Raw genomic sequence first — 24000 nt, 5'->3', positions numbered from 1 at the left:
ACCTGGAAACCATCATTCTCAGCAAAGTGACAGAAGAGCAGAAGATCAAACACTGCATGTTCTCACTCATAAGTGGGTGTTGAACAATGAGAACACACGGACACAGGGAGGGGAGCACTACAACAGGGGTCTGTTGGGGGAAAATAGGGGAGGGTCAGTAGGGGGTGGGGAGTTGGAGAGAGACAGCATGGGGAGAAATGCCAGATATAGGTGATGGGGAGGAAGGCAGTAAATCACACTGCCACGTGTGTACCTATGCAACAATTTTGCATGTTCTTCACATGTACCCTAAAACCTAAAATGCAATTAAAAAACAAAGAAATAAAGGTAAACTTAAGGTTAGTAGATGTATTTTATTTTTAATTAATTAATTGTTTTTTGAGACAAGGTCCCATTCTGTCACCCAGGCTAGAGTGCAGTGGCACCATCACCAGCTCACTGCAGCCTTGATCTCTTGGGCTCAGATGACCCTTATACCTCAGCCTTATTAGCATCTGTGCCTACAGGTACACGCCACCACACTCAGCAAATTTTGAAATTTGTTGTTTAGACATGGTCTCGTGGTTTGCACCAAAGAAAGTAAAAAAAAAGAGAGAGAGAGAGAGAGAGAGAGAGAGAGAGATAGAACAACAGAGACAGACAGAAGAGTGTCAGAGAGAAAGAGGGAGAATAATGTATGAAAATAATATTTGACAATATTTAACATACTCTAATTGGTGGAAGTGATAGCAGCAAATAAATCTTCAACTCTTTTAGGAAGTTTATTTTTGTAATGTGATGGGCAAAATATTCTGAAACAATTTTATACATATTATAGAGTTGAGCAAAAGATGGTATGTGTTGATACATTTGGGATCCAAGTTTCTCAATGAAGCAGAAGAAATAACAACTGTGGAATACAAGAAGCAGAAAAGAACCATGCCATTGTGCATTAAAATTGGAAGTATCATTATAAATTTGTAATTTCTAAAATATGCCTATGCTTAAATTTATGCACACATGTATGGCCATATTTGAATGAATACATGTGTTTGTGTATGCATGACAGTGTACATTTGTACGAGTGATGCACATTTGTATATATGAGTTATGTATATGTTTATACACAGACATATATTTTCTAGCTGCGTACTCTCTAAAGATCAAAACATAATGACATTCCAATAGCAATAAGCACATCAAGTGCCTGAATCTTGGTCACTAATACCATACTTTACCAGAGAAACCATCGCTCCTAAGAAAAAATGTCTCTTATACAGCCAAGGTATATACCATATAAACCTGTAATGTCTTATGCCAGAAGTATAATAATAATGGTAATAAGGAAGTAATAATAATAATAATAATAAAATTAATTGTTACTGTTCAAATGTGGGACATTTTGAGAACCAAAATAATTCAATACATAAATGAATCACAAGCAATTAAAAGTATAAATGTGTTAATCCATACATATAATAATACATAAGAATATGCATATATAACTGAGAGTATAAAGGAAAGAATAACAGAGTTGAAAAATCAGCATTTTGCAGCCATCATAATAAGAGTGAATCAAGCAAGGATCAATAGATACTATATGTAGAGGAAAGTATGATGAGGAACAGGTTATTTGTATGCTATTAAAGACTTTCTCTACAATCTGCTAATTGGTAAAAAGGAAATAATAAACAGTATAAATGTGGTAGTGAAATAAAAGAACACCTGGATAAACTCATCATAATTAACATTACCAATTCAAGAGATGGACATTGTGTGCCTTCAGATATAACTCCCTGAAAACAACAAAACACCATAGATTATGATCCAGGCAATAATGCATAATCTGACTATAATCATAAGGAAAAAGACAATCCGAAATGAAAAAAAGAAAGTTTTACTTTATAAGCTGGGGGGAGAGAACAGTGCTCTTCAAAAAATGGCAGTGAAAGACAAAAAGAGGCTTTTAAAATATTCTAGATTAAAGCAGTCTAAAGTGACATGACAGCTAAATAAAATATTTGTCCCTAGATGGAGACTTGTATTAGATAGAAAAATATAAAATTATATCATCTTTGACAAAATGAGATTTGGATTGTACATTACATAAAATTAGAGAATCAATATTAAATTTACTAAATAAATACACTGTAGTTTTGTAAAAAAAAAATTAGTATCTGAGAAATTACAAACATACATTTAGAAGAAAAGGCCATGGTATATGCAAGTTAACCCTTAAATATTAGGAGAGAGGAATCCACAGAGTAAGAGAAGAGGTCAGGCAAATGGGGTAAAGGTAATAGTTGGTGAATTTGAGTAAAAGGTCGACAGATTTCGCTAGTACAATTCTTATTCTTGCAAATGTTTGGTGTGAAATTATGCATAAATATTTAAACAGCAGATGAATAATGTATTGTTTAAAAATCTGATTTTTTTTTAGTAACTTTACGAAAAGGGGGATGAATTAATTAAAATAATTTTTATGGCTGAATATTTAGTAGAAATACACATTACATATTTATTTCTACAATAGACTTTGTTTTGCTATACAACTAAAGGAAACTTTCATTCAAAAGATGCAAATCTGACATTTTCATATGTATGAACTTCTAGGAACCTCCTTGACTAGTCAAACTGTTCTTGACTAAGCAATCTGGTATCCAACCAAATAGGCATGAGAGGGAGTTATAAGAGAAGCTGTTGTGAATATAATAAAAAATAAATAAATAAAAAAAAATTACAACCAGAATGTACTATAAGTTTTAGTAGGTTGTTTCTTTCATAACTCTAAGGAGCAAGAGAAATGGATCAGAGATGGAAGGATCATTTGAGGTAAGGTGTTCAAGAGTAGCCTGGCCAACAAGGTGAAACCAGGTATCTACTAAATATACAAAAATTAGTTGGGTGTGTTGGCATGTGTCTGTAATCCCCGCTGCTCTGTAAGCTAAAGCACAAGGATCATTTGGACCAGGCAGGAGGAGGCTGTCTCAAAAAAAAAAAAAAAAAAAGAATACTGTCTCTAACAATATGTGACTAGTATGCAGGCTCTGTGAATATTGTGAGAAGTGTTCTATAATATCCAAAGAGTGTGTGTGTAGGCACAGATGCACAAGGGGATGATGTGAACTCCAATTATTTCAGTGTGGTTGAAACATACACAAAAAAATGTGAGAGGTAAGACTCAAGCAGATTTCAGTGTCTGCATCAAGGACCTTGGATCTACATAGCTGGGGCTTTATCTGATACCATTCAGTAGGCATATACTTATGCACAAATATTTATCAATCAACTATATGGTTGTACAGTTCTGAATGTAGCAGTTATTGCTCTTTGGAATTTATATTCTAGACTTTAGGCACTAAAGAATATAGCAGATATAAAGCAGGCAAACAAACAATTAGACAGTGAAGAAGTAAAGAGATTAATTTGTATAATAGTTGAATTATATATATATATAATCTGTTAACTCATTAATTATAATATACATTCTGTACCCAATATCCTGAAGATACTGTAGTAAACAGAAGACATATATCATTTGCCTTCTAATGTTCATGATTTATGGGAAATGGGAAAACAAATGAACTGTTAATTATGTGCCAGACACTATTCTCAACGCTTCACAAATGTTAACACTTTTAATTTTTATAACATTTTGTAAGACAGGTACTTTATTATACCTATTTTACAAATGAACAAAACAGGCACAGAGAGGTTAAGTAACTTGCATAAGAATGTGATGGATTAGAGTTTGAGCCAAGAAGTGTGGCTCCATTTACTAAACCATTAAGCTATGTTATTTCTGAAATAAGAATAACTAGGAAAAGAGAATGCCACACAGCATGTTATCATATTATCCAGTCAAAAGTCCTGATAGCTTTCTCTGAAGAATTGACAGGCTGATACCAAAATAAGAATAAAAAGAGAATAGAAATTTTTTCAAGAAGAGTGCTCCAGATTCTGGTGAAGAATACATGAAAGAGTGACTAGGGCAGTAGGACGTCAGAAACATCCTGAAGATTTTGAACTTTATCCCAAAGACTAGAAGTAGGATAACTGCAGACCATGGGCCAAATCAATTTTTCCTCTGGTTTCATAAGTAAAGTTACATTGAAACCCAGCTACAGCCCTTGATTTATGCATTGTCTATGATTTATTTTGTGCTATAATATTAGAATTGAGCAGTTGAGACAGAGACCAGATGGCCTGAAAAGCTTGAAATATTTACTATTTGGTTGTTTACAGAAAAAGTTGGCTCACCCTTGCTGTAGGCAACAACACCAACAAAAAAATCGAAGGTGTTAAATTGGAAAGTGATAGAATTAATTTTCATTTAAGAATGTCATTCTGTCTGTGGTATGGAAAATAGACTGGAGAGGGTCAGGATTAAATGAAAATAAAGAGACCATTTCAATGTTCATTCAAAGATAAGGAATGATGGTGGCTTGGATTAGGCTACGATGATTAACAGATATGAAAGGTGATTAAAAGTAGGATTTAGGATGGTATCAGATTCCTACTTTAAATAGTTGGGTAGATGTCAAGTAGAGTAAGGGAGTGATATAGCTAACTGCAGGTTAGGGGATTTAAATAAGGCTTCAACGAGAGTTCTGACCGAATGATACTCTGGGTATAGCTATCTAAATGAGGGCTGCATTAATTCATCCAGAAGGATGGCAGAATCTAACAATGATTTTGAGTCTAGTGTCCAAATTGCCAACAAATATAGAAAAGAAACCCAGCATAATTAAATCATTTAACATGTTTCAATGTAAGCATGCAAACAATGATCCAAAAGAGACATTAATGAGTGAAGAAATATGATCCCAAGTCCAAAACCCAAATTTTCTTAAATATGATGGAGGGAGGCTAAATCATCATTTATAGCATGCCCAGGGATAAGTTAATTCCTAAGGCTAACAGAGAATAAGAAACATTTACTAAATAGTGTGAGGGTGAGATAGAATAAGAGTGGGATGTAACTCCTCCTTCTCACATTTTTTTCTTTTTTTTTCTTCTTATCGTCACAAAACTCACTGACACTATACCACTACCATTGAGGCTTTAGTCACACGAAGAAAATAGCCATTGTACCATGCTTTCATTATGTTTATGCCTTTTACTTAAAGAATTCCAGAAAGTAGCCTTATAAGTTTTAAATATCTAACCAAGATTGTGGAGTGTCCCATCATTGAAAGCATTGCTGAAAAATTGATTTATAGTCTTGTTACCTTGGCTTGACCCTGGGTGGTCCATTATCAAGATAACCATTAACCCCAGATGTGTTGACCTCCATATCCTACCACTCTAGGTGCTTGGCCAAGCTCAGCCTGCACACCCTACCCCGATCTCAATTTCTGAGCTTTTCCAGAAGAAATATCCCTATTAGCTTTTCCCAGGAGCCTCTGGAGGATTCTTGCACCTTGTCTCCACTGTCTTCCTTGAGTTGGAGTACAAGCCTTAAAATAAAAGCATTGTTTGGGAAATCTGCTTGGCCCCTTGTTAATTTCCATCACATGAAGAGCTAAAGAATCTGTGGTCTGTAACAAGGTTATCTAAAGAGTTATTTTTCATTAAGTAGAAGCTTCAGAATAAAAGTTGTAACAGAAAAAATAAAGTGGTAGAATAAAAATATGAATATATGTGGTCATATTTAGGGAATGATTAAAGATTACAGGGATCTGAGGCAGGATATTATTAACCAGCCTCTAGATTTTTAGAATATGCTGTTTAATTTGATCTGATGCATAGAATATAATACTGGGGAATTTATAAGGTATGTGAAAAGTTTCATGAAATTAATTACTTCACTATTCTTTTATCGTTTTTTTCTGAGCAACCATTCCTACCCCTTGTACTCTCAAGTAGCTACTATTTCTAAAATTCCTGCTGAGACTATCTTATCCTTTATTCCCTAAGTCTAGTTCATAAATTTCAATATCATTACAGTGAAAAGGGTCATTCTGCCAATCTTGCCTTGATATTTAAGGCTTGTGTCAGGTTTCAGGTACACTGCACCAGTACTTTTATTCTTTTAGAAGAAACTCATTTCTTATGTGTAAATAATGACAATTTTAAATATTATCTCTAAGCAGATGATGACTTGAGTTTTTCCCTAGGCTGCTTAAACATTTTGTCCTGGCTTTAATTCCACATGTGTAACTGAATACAAAATAGATCCACTTGAATGCTTAGTTATTCCTTTGGATTCAACGAACCCATCCAGTTGAACATAACATATTCAAATATGGCCCTCTGATTTACTACATTATTTCTTTTAGTTGTACCACTGCTTTCCAGGTCTCCCAGGTTAGGCAGTTTAAAAATCATCTTCACAGTCTCTTCTTACTTTGTTTGCTATGGTTAATTGCCCACCAAATTCTGTAATTATAAAATTAAGTTGAAATATGTAGAAAATTTGCTAAAAACATATTGGGCAAATTATTTAACATCTTTTGGACTCAATTTTGTCACTTAACAAGTCAAAATGAGTATTTTTCTCATAAGGAAAATAAGCCAATGAAGCCAAAATTAGAGGCATCATTTTATATTGTTTCAGAGCATGAACTTTGCAAACAAATTGCTTGAGTAGGAACTCTAGCCCTGCTCAGAACTAGCTGTATGAACTCTAGCAGGATTCTAGCTTTGTGATCTTCTTTAATTAATTTTTCTACCTTTAAAATGGAGATAATAAGATAATCTACTTCATAGAGTTATGAGAATTAATTGAACAAATATTTGTTAAGCTTTTAGAATATTTCCTGTTGCAAAGGAAATGCTACATCAGGGTTTGTTAAATGAAGACTGGATCCATATGTACATTGTAGCCCTATTCCTAACACATTGTAAACACTAACCAATTATAGCTATTTGTCAAATATTAGCTTCAGATATCATGATTTATTCATCTTCTCAGCTTTCTTTGCCAATAGTCTAACTCATGTGTTTCTTAGCTCATCTATAAACTACAGTTAAGATTATTTGTCTCTAACCTTTCCACCTTTCTCATCTATGCTGGATTATTTGTGGTTAGTTTAACACCATACATGTTCCCTTCTTACTCTTATAGTTGTTAAGCTATATTTCCACAATTTTCTCACATTAGAGTTAAGACAATCAAAAGCATGAAAGCAAGCCTCAGTGATTGTGCTGGAATTAGCAGTTACCTAAAAAGGAATATTGTAAGCAGCTTCAGGTCATACTTTGAGAACCACTTCAATGCTACTGGACAGTGAAGTCATAATCAATGGCTTCATTTCAATTTCTTCAATTCTAGAGTTCCTTTACATTGTAATGGCTTTCCTAAATTTTGCTCTTCCAGTCCTTTCAAAGTTGCTAAAGTTTCTGATTTTCTATTTCAATCCTTCCCTGTCCTAAATACCTAAAATGTGATTTTTCTTTCAATTTTCCCATACCTAATTATAAAATCAGTAGTGTGGCTCCTATTATCCTATGACACCTCAAACCAAGTTCCTATCAAACTTGAATGATTTCCTACAAAAAAAAATCCTTTTATTATTACAATTTCTATTTTAAACAGATGTTCTCACTGATTAATTTTTCACTGCATATACTAGGATAGTATAATCAAAAATTGGTCCTACTCTTACTAAAAACAAAGAAACAATACCCAACTAAGAGGCAGTCTTTCCCATTCAATACTCTCTCAGCTGACTTTCATTTTCTGTATTTTCTTACTTTGGCTCTGATATTTAAATACATAATAAGCTGTATTTGTTTTCATATAGGACAAACTTTTCCATCTTTTCAGAGCTCTGTTTCTTCTGTCATATTTGCATGATGTTTACTTGCCTACTGCTGTGTACTGATTTTTAAGTGCAGAAGATATATGTAATCATTCCCAGCAAATAATTTATACCAAATCCATGGAAGAGATTATATATAAGAAAATGTTGGTGTCTAATTTGCCCTACTCCAATAAAAAACTAAAGCTAACCATAAGTACTTAAGTTTAAACATACAAAGGCTTTCTTCTGGTTTACCTGTGTTTTTAAGAACCAAGAACAATTATTTCCCAAATAGGAGCCATACCTAGAAATAAGTTATTTCTTCCCAGATTTCGAGACCCAAATTTATGTTCTTGGTAAAGAAGAAAAAAGATGGCAGCATAGAGTTAAATAACTTTTTCGTTCCAAAACTGCCTTTCACCATCAAAACTTTCACTACGCAGACCTGTTCTTTGTGGCATCTAACACAGTTCCTCGACAAGGAGAGGTGAATGACAGAGGAGGGTGTGAATGGTATACCTGTTTTTGTCTATAGTTTTCTTAATCCATAACTCATGCTAACTCATTTGTTTTCCTTTTTTTTTTTTTTTTCGGAAATACTGGTAAAAAACCTGTTTCATGGTCCCAATATTTCTTATTTGTATTCTTTACATACGGGCATGTACTACACCATTAGGAGAGTATGGCTGTGTGTGCTCATACCCTAGACCTAATAATACTCCCTTGATACATTTCCTCAGTCAAGTTATTTAAATTATTTGTGACTCAAAGACACACACTTAATCACATTTTAAGTGTAGAATGACCACAGGGACTTTTCCATGCATTTGCAAGATTAAATAATATATGTAAAGCCACAAAGAAAATTGTCATGCACAAAAATACATATTTCAGAAATGTTAGCTTATTAAAAGAGATACGATTCTGAATATCACTGACAAATTCATTCTATTTTGAGGCATAACATTTCCACCAATTAGTTGAGTCCAAAATTTCCACTTCCCTCTCACCAAATACTTCCATAACCTTGAGTATCCTATATATGAACACAATTTTTATTTCTTATCAAAATAATTGTTTTACTCTAGTGAGGATTAGCTCCCTGTTTCTGTGTGTGTGTATATGTGTACGTTTGTACATATATCTATATACGAGTATATATATATATATATATATACACATACATATACACATGTGCATTATTATACTGTTATTAAGAAATATATATATTTAATATATACATATATACATATATATTTAATATATATATAAATATATATATTAAATATATAAATATTTATATATATATTAAATATGTGTATATTTCTTAATAACAGAATAATAATACACATATAAATGAGAATTTATGGCTTATAAATTCCTGTCTCATATACTGCTACTTTTAATCCTATACTATCCCTTTGAGATAAGAAGCTTTATACTAATTTTTCAGTGGTAAAACCAAGGTTTAGACAGGTAAGATGGCTTGTTGAACAGTGCATTTGAAGTAAAGAATTCTGAAAAAAATATGAATTCTTTTCTGCTTGTTTTTTATGTCTTGGCTTATTCTGTCCTAATTATCTGAAATTTCCAGTTAATATCATGCATATTCAACTTAATGTGAAAGTTCCAACTCAAAATATCACCTTTAAAAGATTCCCTAACTTTAAATATTTTAATTTGTATTTATGTCATTTTTCTATGTAACTTGTACTATAAACTTAAGCAATTTAATTTCAAAAAATGAAGGAATACAAGATTAAAATGTTGCACACGCAAATACATTGAACTTAAGGTAAATATTAATATTAATCTTTCTTGATTTTATGTCTTAATATATAAAAACATTCAGATTTAAGAATCAAAATATTACAGAGAAGTAATGCTCCACTCTATCGTTCTCCAAACACAAATACTGCTATGAATTTGGTTTCTATCTACATTGTCCTTTGAAGTGTATTAACTATACTATAATACTTTATAGTATACTATACACTATACCATAAGACTTTAATATGGTTAATACACTTATAACATCATATGCATGTACACTATTAATGCACATATATTATTAATTTCCAGGCCTACATTATATTACAGTGTATGTGCATGCATATATACTAATTTTCACAATAAGATATGAGGTAAGTACTATTAAGCCTGATTTTTCAGATGGAGAAACTGAAAAACAGAGGTTAAGTAAATTCTTATATGACAGACTGCTTAAGTGGCAGAACTAGGATTCAACCCAGGAGTTCTGGCACTAAGTCTTTAAACTCTATTTTATTATTCAGCCTCATCAGAGCACCTGACAGAGTTCTATATGGCTTTATACTTGTGAGCCTTCTCATCCACCAACATCACTCCTTTTCTTTTTAAAGTATAAAGTTCTATATTATACATTTATCATAGTTTGCTTAAACACTTTACCAGTGGATTTGTATATCAATTATTTTCCAATTTGGTATTAATTTAAAAAAAAGTTTTTTCATATATTGTTTTGTGTGCATATATGAGCTTTTATTCCTAGTGTAGGTTAGAAAAGTAGAAGAGATAGTCATAAGGTACATGACAAATTGTCTTTCAAATTTGGCTGTATTACTAGGCATTTTCAGAATCAGTATATAGAGTGCCTTAGGAAGAGTCATGTCCTGTTACTATGATGGAGAAATTAATCAAAGCCACAAAATTCTATTTATTTTTAAAATATTCTTCAGATATAAATTATATGGACAGAGATTCTCATGTGAGTTGAAATTAGACTTCTTTCCCCCAGTGACTAATGCTTATACATAACATGGTTATAAAGAATATGTAATAGATAATTAGGAATCAGAAGGAATTTTGTCTTTCTAGATGGTAAGAACTTGAGTTGCACAGGACTGACATGCAATTTTCTAACGTTTGTATCATTTGTGTATTACTAGTTTGAGGCTTTCTTAACAAAAGTCTCAAACTAGTAGCAAAAAAAATACAACAGTAAAAGAGTAAAGAGTTAGTTTAAAACTTGTCTTCAGAATTTTTGGATACAAGACTAGTATTTATTTAATGCAGTATTTGTCACTCTCTACTGGAAAATGATCTTATCCTTAGAGCAGCAGATTTTGTCTGACAATTGCTATATCCTTTCTTATGTGCATGATTTTTATTATTTTCTTTGTTCTTAGCAGTTTCTGGCTGTTCTCTTAGAGGATATTCACTATTATAAATAATTTTAACAAATTTATTAATACAACATACATAACTACATACGAAAGTTGTTAATTTTTTTGATAAATTATAACAAGGTAAATAGAAAATTTCTAATTAGAGATATATTTATAATCTGTTAACACCAATGTTCACCTGGTTGGGAGTTAAGGTGTAATTTAATTATTATTTTTTTTTTATTTCTGATTTTCACTCTATGCTACAAAATAAGAAACATAATGTATTTCCTGTTGTAAACGCTTCAATTACAGACATATTAAACATTGTCATATTTGCAAGCTCTTCAGTACTCTTAATAGAGAAGGTGACTTTGGAAAAACAGATAAAACATTTTTATTTTCATCAGGTAACATTATTTAGTATCTTCAAATAGTGAATGGTAGATAAATGATAGCTTTAGTCAAGAAAAAACACAGGAAAAAAAAGCATTTAGTGATTCTTAATGAGATGAAAACATAATTTGATCCCAGAAGTGAAAATTGGAAATGTTAAGATAACTTTCATTAGTAAGTAGAAATAGTAATATACAAAATCATTTGTAGAAATAGGACATGTATACCATATGGTTATTCATGAGGAAAAATTCATGCCCTTGAAATATATTTCACTTAATGTATTCAACAATTTATAATCAAGTTCATCAATAGATTTAAGACAAACATTGGAAGAAGTCACCTGTTATCTAAAATATTTTGATCATTTCACTTTTGAGATGCTCAATATTCTTGATCTTCTTTTGCTCTTTTTGGCTCATTTGACCTATATATAACTTTAAACAGCTCCTTGGCTGACAGACAGGCTATCTCATCATATGGTAAATGGTAATACACTCCATTACACAGTAACTTTAAAATCATAGCCCCACTGAGAAGCTGCTCTAACAGTTTAACTACTCTCTTGGCAGACATCTAGATATATTAGGAGAGTCTCTACTGGCCACAGAAAGATCTGGGAGGGAGTCAGGATCTTATTTCAATTCTTAATAAACATCCCTGAAAGTTCAAAATGCTTAATCTATTTTTGATTAAATGTGTAGAGAAAAAAAATCAAAATTTTTATATCAGAACAAAATCTGCCCCCAGCTCTGCCTTTTGTCAGTATTCCAAAAAAATTTGATATTCATATATCAAAAAAGTACCGTTATAAAATATGTAACTTTTAAAATTTTACTTGTTTTACATAACAAGGGGTGTATATGACATAATATGAAATTGTCAGAAGGAATAGTGGTGCCATGAGGATTATTAGCTGTATTGAAATATTCAAATAATATTTTAAACCTTGCAGAAATTACCAGTGGCATGTTATTCTTTATTTAATTATTACTTTTCATTCAGAGTGCAATATACAAATATATAATTGTGTAGCAATATAAAAATCAGCAATAACATATTAGTGGACAAATACACAGTATTTGTTTCTTTTTTATTCTCTTAATCCCATGGCTGCAGCCAACAGCATGGTGGAATAATACATTTCACTTAGCTGATATCTATATCTATCTATCTATATATATATATATATATACACACACACACACACACATATATATATATATATATATACACACACACACACACACACATATACTTTCTATTTTTGTTTCCACTTTTAATCATAACATATTTTTAAGGACATATTTTAGAAATAAATGAGGTAGTTAAGTGTGGGACTTTGAATTCATTGGAAGAAAGCCATTATACATACACACAGACATGAGTGGATTTATAAAGAAAATTACTCTGGACTGGAACTGGTCTGGTATTCATTTGAACATCCTGATAATAACGTAATTACTTTTCCTGTCACTTATTATTGGTATTAACATTTTACAAAAGAATGTAAGAACTCTCTCATAAAATATATCAATGATTTTCAGCATCTGGCTTTAGAAATGTTTTATGTATAAAAATAGAAGAGAAATTGGTTGGCTTTGACACTTTTCACACTTTTAGTTAAGAAAATACTGTGAAGTTGCCTTTTCTTCAAGCCTAGTGGCTGCCTAGTATTGTATCACATCATTCTCATGAATAAGGTAGCCATTACTGCATGACATGCTCTATGGAGACTGTAAGTCACAGCAAAGTATAATGAGAAGAGCCACTGAGGAGCAAATAAAGACTGCAATTATGTGTCCTTATAAAGGACAAGTCTCCTTTACTTCTATGGGAAAGGTATAACCAAGATGGAAAAAGCTAAAATTTTGAAAAACTCCAAATAAAATGTGTATTTTATTGTGAATAAGGGGTATCCCTTATTCACAATTCTTAAATGACAATTTATCTTAATTAATATAGGGTGTTTTTAGCATTAAAGTTTATAATTTTAATACATGAATAAATCAAAAATAAGATAAATATTGTGTTTCAATTCACAGACTAGTTAACTATCTTGCAAATATATAAAGAATTAGATAACACAAAATGAACAGTTTGTTTTGTTCTGTTTTGTTTTGGGGATGGAGTCTCACACTGTCACCCAGGCTGGTGTGCAGTGCGATTTTGGCTCACTGCAACCTCTTGTCTCCCGGTTTCAAGCGATTTTCCTGCCTCAGCCTCCTAAGTAGCTGGGATTACAGTGTTTTTAGTAGAGACAGGGTTTCTACTAAAAATGGCCTGGTTGGTTTCAAACTCCTGACCTCGTGATTTGCCCCCTCAGCCTACCAAAGTGCTGGAATTACAGGCACGAACGACCTCACAAAATAGTTGTTTTTAGGCCATTATTAATGCTTGATGAACAAAACAACTATATACTAATAATGCATTCCTTCTAGTGCATTTTAGTTTCCCCCACATCTTGGCTAAACAGTTCTTTTATTATTAGCAGTAAATAACATCCCATTTTCTGAATGCACCACAGTTTATCCTTTAACTTACCAAAGGACATCTTGGTCACTTTTAAGTTTAGAATATTATGGATAATGCTGCGATAATAAACATTTGGGAGGTGTTTTTGTGAATATGTTTTCCACTTATTTGAATATACACCTAGGTTGTTAAAACAATGTAGTGAGCAGGTTTACTTCTGAAAAAAAAAAAAATCTGTTTTCCAAAGTGGCTGTAATATTTTGTGATTTTTCCCAGAAGGAATGAGGTCTCCTGGCTAACAAGGTGAAACGTCGTCTCTAAAAACACAAGAAATTAGCTAGACGTGGTGGCATGCACCTGTAGTCCCAGCTACTCTGGAGGCTGAGGCAAGAGAATCGCTTGAACCCAGGAGGCAGAGGTTGCAGTGAACCACAATCACAGCCACTGTACTCCAGCCAGGGTGACAGAGCAAGACTCAGTCTCAAAAAAACAACAACTCAGCAGTAAAGCCATCATAAGGTTTTGACCTTTTTTATTACTGCTTCTAATCAATCAATTTGTAAGATGCTAGTATTAAGATATCCAAATATTTTGCACATTTGTCAATTTTACATTTTACCTTTGTTTTGTGTCAAATTTTAAACATCTTATATTATGTGCATCTGTATTTGAGATTATGTCCTCTCTTTGATTCCTTTACCCTTTAATTAATATGAAATGCTTTTCTTTGTGTCTGTTAACACTTTTTCTCTTAAAATCAATTTTTTGACATTAATAGAGTCATAACTTCTTTCTCATTTTTAGTGTTTTCATGGCACACATTTTGGCAACCTTTTATATTAAACTATACTTCTTTATATTTAAAGTGTTTTCCTTCAATTATTGTAGTAATTTGTGTATATATACATATAATTTTCATTTCAATTTTAAGTGTACAATTCGGTGACATCAATTACATTCATTATGTTAATGTAATAGTAATGTAACACTGTTACACTATGGCACTATGTTAATGTGAATGTAACGTAACAATATAAATGTAATTATCTCTATCTATTCTAAAATAGTTATATCCCTCCAAAGTAAAATTTTTTGAGACAGAGCCTTACTCTGTCGCCCAGCTGGAGTGCAGTGGCGCAATCTTGGCTCACTGCAATCTCCGCCTAATGCGTTCAAGGGATTCTCTTGCCTTAGCCTCCAGAGTAGCTAGGATTACAGAGGCCCACCCACACTCCCCACAAATGTCTTGTATTTTAAGTAATGATGAGGTTTCACCATTTTAGCCAGGATGGTCTCAATCTCCTGACCTCGTGATCTGCCTACTGGCCTCCCATGGTGCTGGGATTACAGGTGTGAGTCACCACCTCGCCTGGCCCAAAGTAAATCTTTTATTCACTAAGGAGTTTGTCCCCATTCTCCCACTCTCTTCAGTCCCTGACAACCAACACTTTGTATTTTGTCTATTCTAGATATTTTATGCAAAAGAATAATAAAATATTTGATTTTTGTGTCTAGTTTATTTCACTTAAAATGTTTTGATGGTTCATCTACACTGTAGCTTGGATCTGTGTTGGGGGGGTAAGAGAGACAGAACATAATGACACATTTAATTTACTTTTTAGATTTTCTCACATATTTACTCTTTCTGGTGTTCTTCATTCCTTTCTGACTTCCATCTGGTATTATTTTTCTTATATTTATGTACTTCTTTTAGCATTTCTTGTAGTGCAGGTCTTCTAAAGACAAATTATCTCAGATGTCTGTTTTAAAAGGTCTATTTGCATAAAATTTTGCATATATTAATTTTTACTTATTATGTCCTACACTGTTAATGAATATTAATTCTTTTGACACTTTAAACATTATTCCATTGTCATTTTGAAGCTATTCTTTCCGATGAAGCTTGGTCATCATTTATGTCACAGATGAGCTGTGTCATCTGCCTTTTTAGATGATATTTTTAAAGATTTCCTCATTTTCTTCAGTTTCAAGTTTTATACTGATAGGCTTGTTGGATTTTCTTTGTATCCATATTTTTTAGGTTTGTCTGATTTTGTTTTTGTTCTGTTGTTTTGTATTTCAACAATTGTAGAAAGGTCTTGGCATTTTTTTTTTTAAGATAAATTTGTTGTCCAATAGCACTCACTTCTTTATCTCTAAGACTTCAATTAAACATGTAATATGTCCACAGTACTTAGAGAATATATGTTTTAATACTCTTCTGTTTGGCTTTCAATTTGAATAATTTCTGCTGCAATCCCCAAAAATTTAAGGTTTATATCGATTTTAATCACCTAAGTTTTGCTAAATTTCCCTCCTAAATATTCACACATTCATTTTAACTTAATCCTTTAAGATATTTGAATATTTATAGCCCTTGCATGATAATTCACAAATTTGTTCTATCCCTAGGTTTGCTTCAATTGACCTATTTCTCTTTGTAATAAGGTCAAATTCTAGCTTCTTTGCAAATATCTTTATTGTTTATTGCATTTCATATATTCTAAGAAGAGGCAAAGATATACAATTATTATTCCAGAGAAGAGAACAAAATAGATTGTGGGTAAATAGATTTGGGTACTTATGTCTATTCATAAACCTCTTTGGAAATTAATTCTGAATGTGGTTATACAGATGGGTTTAAAACATTATTTTATAAACCAATCTATTTAACTCCGTGAAGCAATAAATGTTTCACATGTGTTTAATCTTACCACAGAAATTAAGGAATAGCTTGTTATATACTGCTCAACTTTTGTCTGGTAAATGCTAAATTAGGCTCTTGAGAAATAAAAAGTAAGTAAATAAAGGTTTTTTTGTAATGCTGAGCACTTAACTGTTATGGAAAGGGTTTTGCCACTGTAGATTAATTACTTCATTAAAACAAGTCTGAATAGGTAAGAACAATATAATTAAAATTAATGGAAAAATTATAAATTATATATTTATTATTTTGATAAATGAGACATTTCACAAGGTTTTAGGAGGCCACACAGTCCAGATTCTATTTTAATTATTTTGCCACAAAATGATGTCAGTTTAATTTGGCTAACTTGTGGGAAATTTATAAATAGAAGTATGTCTTTGCATAACTTGTATACTTTGATTTTAAAAGTGTCATTCTACAACCTACAAGAATTTTCATTTATATGTATGAATTTATGTAGAATAAAAAGTAAATAGGAAGATCTTATTGCTATGTTCCTCTAAGAAATGTCCAATTTAAAATAAGAGTGGCAGTGTCCGAAGGTAATGACTGGAAGCTAAAATGTCAGAAGATCTAGGTCCTGTTGCAAATTATACCAAACTATTATTCAAAAGAGAGAAAAGAGTTGTACTAGTGTATATGGCATTTTTAATAAGTTTGATTTCCAATTCAATGTCAAAGTATCTCATAAGGGCAGACTAGAATTGGAAATCAAAGATTCCACTAAAGAAAATTTTCAAAATATGTCTAATAATAATTTACAATGTGTATTTTAAAAAGTATTGAGCAGCTAAAAATATAGTGATGATCCAAGATAGTTGAAACTTACGACATTATAAAATAAAGCAAGATGACTCCTCCAAGGGCGGATTAAAAAGCGTATTCAAGTCCCTTGTTAAGTAAGCTACTTGGTATTACTAATTTGAAGTATATCCGTGAATTGGAAGTAAACCAGTCTTCACCAACAGTGAAACAAGTCTAGCTTCCAAGTTTCCAAGAAAATGTCAAATCATAAAATTGGTGATCACACAACTTATTTCTAAAGAATGGCAGATTTGACAGTGTAAGGAGACAATAAAAATAATCAAATTCATATAAAGCTTTTAAAACATGTTATCAACTAACATATTTGTTGTACATTATAGTATACCTATAAAATATATCCCTCAAAAATTATTTTATCTGCTAAATACTTAAAATAGCATAAAATTATTCTTAATACTCATTTACATATTTTAATAATCAAATATAACTAATAAGTTTAGTAGTATGTTGTCTTAAGAGTTTCAATTTTTCCAAAATTATCAGCATTTTTTTTCAAAATTGCATATTGTGGTTATAATGAAGTTAATCTTTAAGTAATTTTTATATTTATTTACATTTCTTTTAACATTCATATTATTTTAAATCGAGAAACTATTGTCTCTTAAGTTATCAATACTTAATAAACTCAGAACAAATTCTGCGACATGAAAGTTATTTTCGGCTTTTTTTATTTTGAACTGTAAGTAGTTCAGCAAAAATATTTTACATATTACTGTCTTTTTGCTCCTCTTTAGAATACCTTTCTTCATCAAACACTTTAACAAGTCAAAATTTACAAGAAGTATTTTATAGTTATTGAGTGTTTTGTCATTTAAATTTGCAAAATTATAGGCATTTTCAACTTTAGTCCACCATTGTTGAATATTTACCTAATCCATAAAAAAGTATATGTTTAATAATAAATGTTTTTACAGGTTGAAATATATCAGAACAACAAAAGTTAAATTTCAAAATTAAACTTTATATTTCATTTGAATCAAATTTTTGAATTTTAAGTAATATTTTGCTTTCATTGAGATAATTTTAGCATTTCTGTACAATTTTTATTTGCATTATCTATGCAAAAGTGAGTGATTTTTTTTCTCCATGCTGAAGTTTTAAACCTCATTTACAATAATTTTGGATGTTTCACTTTGAACAAATGAACTTTCAAAAGATTTACTTTGATTCTATCAATTGTTTAAGAAGACCATATAATGATGGGACTTTACTGACTTCTATCTAAAGCATCTGAGGACACTGCTATGGAAAGATAGCAGAGGGAAGTAATGTATTAATTTATAAAAGTGCCACTGGGGCTAGATCATCTTGGGTCAGAAACAAACTTATAAAATATAGTTTAAAATAAGTTTATTTAATGTATAAATATGACTTATACCTCTGACCTGCCAGCACATTGACATTATCCTGGTGCAGTTAGCTGAATAATCAAAGTTCAGCTCAGAAGTCAATTTTCTATACATATGAACAATTTTTGAAATTACAGGTTGTTTTAATATGAAATGTTATATAAAATTTCTCCACTGTAGTAAATATTAGTTTGTTGTAAAATATTTACAAATTGTGATGTCAAAAAAGAGAAAAACAAAAGACAATAGAGTATATATTTAATATTCAAACTTTTTTTGAAACTCTGCAATGTAGTGTCTAATATACTCTATTGAGCAAAAGAAAATAGCATATATTTTAATAAAATAGTTACAACTTAAATGGACAAAAGTTTTAAGTTCCATTTTTTCCCCTCTGAGATTATACTGATTCATAAAGCCAAAAGTCTTTAAGCTGCTGTTAGTATATCCAGTAGCGGTATAAACTGAAGAACATCCACAGAATAAAATTCATCAAAAACCAGCTCATTAAACAGCAATGCCTTTGAGTTGCTGGGACTGGGAGATGTTTAAATGGCTGAACACAGGAAAGCTAAATGCGCCCATGCCAAAGGAGAAATATTTTCAGGAAGTATTCTTCACACAAATTATGGTAGAATTTCTCCTCTTATGCCTAGAGAACAGAGAGGATGCTTAGAGATCAGATATTTTTATTGCAGACAGTAATGAAGACAGATTGATTAAGCTAAAGAATCAGTTTTACGATTCAATTTAAAGTTGGCCTTCAGAGTTTCAAAAACAAAAACAAAAACACTGAAAGGAAGCTAATCCTTCCCCACAAACCATCTGACAGAGACCCAGTATGTACAGATGCTTTTAAAAGATTTTCAGCAATAGTCGAGGCAGAAATCTTTCTGTCTTTAGTGGAGTAACAGCGAGACCTTGAATTTCAGTATAAGTTGCATGGAATATGGAAAACTGGAATGCAAATTCTGAAAATGAAACTAGAACTATTCTCTTAGACCAGTTTCTAAACCCTTTTTGTTTGTTAAAATCACCTAAAAATATCCTAAAGTGACAATAATCACGTCCCACTAGTCACAAATTAAAATTATAATCTCCATGTGATTCTAATTGGCTGTTAGGTTTGTTCCAGATATATGCAGTTCAAATTTTATCACAAAATTACTTTTTAAGACAAATCTGGACAGTCACATACACATATACATATGCATATACATGAATGATAAAGTCAAGTAAATAAAACCAGGAACTTATCTGTATTCTAACAAAATAAAGTATAAAGTATTTATCAAGAAAATCACACTCCATGGGCAATCTTGGAACATTTCAATATGAGAAAATTTGTGAAAACTTGGCATAGTGTGTCAGGACGTTCTGAGAGATTTGAAGATGAGCTTAAGAGAGTGAGGGTATGTTCTGGACTGGGTGCTTTCAGGAAGCAGATGCAGTGTGATAGCTAGCATAATTACTTGTATCCAGAAAGTAGAAGAAATTAACGTGTTATCTGTCATTAGTTAATAAGAAGACCTTCAGTGAACGAAAAAAGAGAATATTAGTTTATTGTCCTGGTGGCACAGTATCCTTTTCTTTGGCTTATGTTTAGAAATGAGGTCAGACTGATCTTATATTTCAATGTGTCAAATATTTTTGATGTTCTGTTCAATTTTTTTTTGTATCAGTTTCAACTTTTCAACTTTGAGCTCTCAGTGCCCAGCGCCTTTTACCCTCATATCTCACATAATAAAATAAGATACATAATTGTATTTTATCATGTGTTTAATTATCTTTAAGGAATCTTATGGAAGATGTCATCAGCGTGGTGGTAGAATAGGGGTTCTTGAGCTTCACTTTACCCACCCCAACAGAAATCCAACTAGCAACAATCCACTGGCAAAAAATACCATCCTGAAAATCCCAGAAGTCAGGAATGAGGCTAAGACACCCATTTCCACCACATAACCAAAAAAAAAAAAAAAAAAAAAAAAGTTATAATCAAATAGTAAGAACAGTTATTTTTGACCATTCCAATGTGCTCACAAGCTGACACAGTGATACACAGATATTCCTCCAGTACTCATGGTTTCTGCAGTAGAAAAAGTAAGTTGGAGGTGAACATTTAACTTCTCTAACATTCCAGGATCCTGCTTTGCAGGCAAATGCCTCCTGTCTCCTCTCACTAGAAACATCAAGAGTATCATCAGGGCTAGATCATCCTGGGTCAGAAAGAAAGAATCGGTGTGGAGTTCACAACAATCAATGCATGCTACCGGGTGGTTGCTCTGCATTCTGGCCAATGGACCACACCAGAGACTAGCCAAGGCATTACACTGCAGGAAATACAATCCATTGGTTTTCCAGACTGGAGTTCACAGCTGGCTTCCCCACATTGCCCAGCTCTCGTTAAACCTTTAACTTAAGTTTGAGAGACAACTGTAGGTCAGCAATTACTTGTACAGGGAGCATCTAGCCCTGCCAAACCTTAACAATGGAGAGATAATCCATCTACGTTCTGCTGCTAACTTTAAGTTTTCTTTATACTAGGAAGCAACGACAGGCCAACAATTAGTAACAGAGGGAGCATCTGGCCCTTCCCAAGTCTCGTGGTAGCATGGTGACTTTGCCAAGCTTCACTGCTCAGCTTAAGCCTATCCTAGACTTGGAAGAAAACCCACGTCTACATATATCTATGCAACATAGCCTCCCATTCATTTTACCTCATATGGCTGAGCAGCAACTCAGAGACATTGCTCAGCCTTGGAGCTCATCACACGGCCCTGCCCAACTACAGACTCCAAACAACAGTATCACCCAGCCTAGGAAAACAACCTTCTACCCTGCCCAATCAGAAATGACTGGAGAGCCCTGCCAGCAGCGCCACCTAATGGTAGAGTCCAGAGTCCAGTCAGTGGTCTTGCCGGATCTAGGAAGAACAGCCAGAAATACTCTTACCTTGAAGCACAGGAAATGGCCCAGAAAACCTTAAGAACCTCATACCAATATCTAAATCTCTGCTATTGCTACCTGTAAGCCCATATAGAATCCCAGGCTAGACTAATGAATAAAGATGTATTACTACCAAAGAATACTAGAAAAGACCAAAATAAGTTGGCATCTCCTCAAATGCTTAGGCATCAAAATAAGGACTTAAGAATTATGAAAAATCAGGAAAATAAGATACTACCAAAACAAACTAATAAATCTGCAGTAATTAAACCAGAAGAAATTGATATCTATAATATGATTGTCAAAGTATACAGAGTAATTATCTTAAAGAAATTTACGGGACTATAAAAAATATGAAGGAAAATTAAATAAAATTTGGAAAACAATATATGAACAAAATGAGAGGCTTGATGAAGAAACATGCTGGGCACTTTGGCTTATTTCTGTAACCCCATGGGGGCTGGAGCCAGAGGCAGGAGAATTTCTTGAGCCTAGGAATTCAAGACAAACTTGGTCAACAGAATGAGACCTGGCCTCTACTAAAAATAAAAATAATTTAAAAAAAATAGCCAGGTACAATGACTCACATCTGTGATCCCAGCTACTCAGAGGCTGAGGTGGGAAGGGGGAAGATCACCTGAGTCCCAGAGTTGGAGCTTGTATTGAGCTATGATTGTGCCACTGAACTCCAGCCTGGGAAACAGATCAAAAATCTGTCAAAAATAAAAATAAAAATAAAAATAAAAAATAAATATATAGAAACTCTAGAGATAAAATATACAATAACAACTGAAAAATGCAATAGAAAGCTTCAATAGTAGACTTGAGTAGAATATCAGTATGCTGAAAAATGTTTCAAATTATCGAATCAAGGAGAAAAAGAAAAAGTAATAAAGAAGTCATACAAAAAATTTGGAACACCAGCAGTATGAATGAAATACAAGAGATAAATCATCCTAGAAAGTATATTTAAAGAAATAATGGCTAGAAAATTGTCAAACCTGTGGACAGATGATAAAATCCAGGTCAAAGAAGCTCTAGAATTGCTAGTAAAATTCAACCAAAAAAGCAGCTCATCAAATACATTATAACAAAATTCTTAAAAATTATAGACAAAGAAAGAAACACATTACGTTCATATAAAATCAAATATGGCTTTCACCAGCTTTCTCAGCATACACTTTCCAGACCAATAGAGTAAAACGATATATTCAAACTGCTGAAGGTGAAAAAGGAAAACTAAACTGTCCACCAATACTACTCCTCCCAGCACAGCTGTCTTTTGGAAAGGACAGATAAATAAAAACTTTCACAAACAAAAGCTAATGGAGTTCACCATCACCAGACCTGATTTACACGAATCACTGAAGGGAGCACTTTATTATGAAATAAAAGGATAAAACAAAATAAGTAAATAAAACCTCAATTATATTAGTAAAACATAATCATACTCAAAATTCTCTTATATGAAAAGATGGTATATAAAGCAATATAAAAATATTTAAAACAACTGTAGCTACAATAAATTGTTAAGAGACATAGATTACAAAGCCAAATATAAATTATGACATCAAAATTATAAAAGATGGGGAAAGGAGTGTGAAAATGTAAATTCTGTATGAAATTAAAGACAAGTTGTTATCAGCATGTTATAAGGATAATATATCATATAAGCCTTATTGTAGTCCCAAACCAAAAACAAAATATAAAAACAATGAAGTCAAACCATACCATCACACCACAAAGAAATCAAGAGAGAAAGAAAGAATCAAGGGAGTTACAAAACAATCAAAAAACAAATTACAAAATGGTAGAAGCAAGTCTTTCCCTATCAATTATATCTTGTATGTAAATGTATAAATTCCCCTATTAAAAAGACAGTGGTTGGACAGATTGTTTTTTAAGGCCTACCCATATGCCACCCATAAGAGACTTACTTTACTGGCAAGGATATACATAGACTGAAAGTGAAGTGATGGAAAAGACCACACAAATGAAAAGCAGAGGTTAGCAAGGATAGCTATACTTATATGAGACAAAATAAATTTTAAGTCAAATATTATAAAGAGAGACAAAGATGGTTACTACATAATGAAAAAATGGTTAATCCAACAAGAAGACATAACAGCTCTAATCTTACATGCACCCAACATTGGAGCACCTAAATACATAAAGCCTTGTTGGATTACAACGGCATAAAACTACCAAAATAATAGAAGAAATCTTGAAAAATACATAAATGTGTGGAAACTAAAGAATATGCTACTAAACAAGCAATGGGGCACAGAAGAAATCAGAAAAATAGAAAAATACCTTTATAAAAAGGAAAATAGAAACATGACACACCAAAACTTACAGAATACAGCAAAAGCAATTCTGTGAAGGAAATTTATATCAAAAACAGGTATACATTAAAAAAGAAAAAAAAA

Source organism: Cebus imitator, unplaced genomic scaffold (genome assembly GCF_001604975.1).
Source record: "Cebus imitator isolate Cc_AM_T3 unplaced genomic scaffold, Cebus_imitator-1.0 Scaffold271, whole genome shotgun sequence".
In the NCBI taxonomy this organism is placed as follows: Eukaryota; Metazoa; Chordata; class Mammalia; order Primates; family Cebidae; genus Cebus; species Cebus imitator.
The sequence above is the reverse complement of the archived record's forward strand: the minus strand, read 5'-3'. Positions refer to the sequence as shown.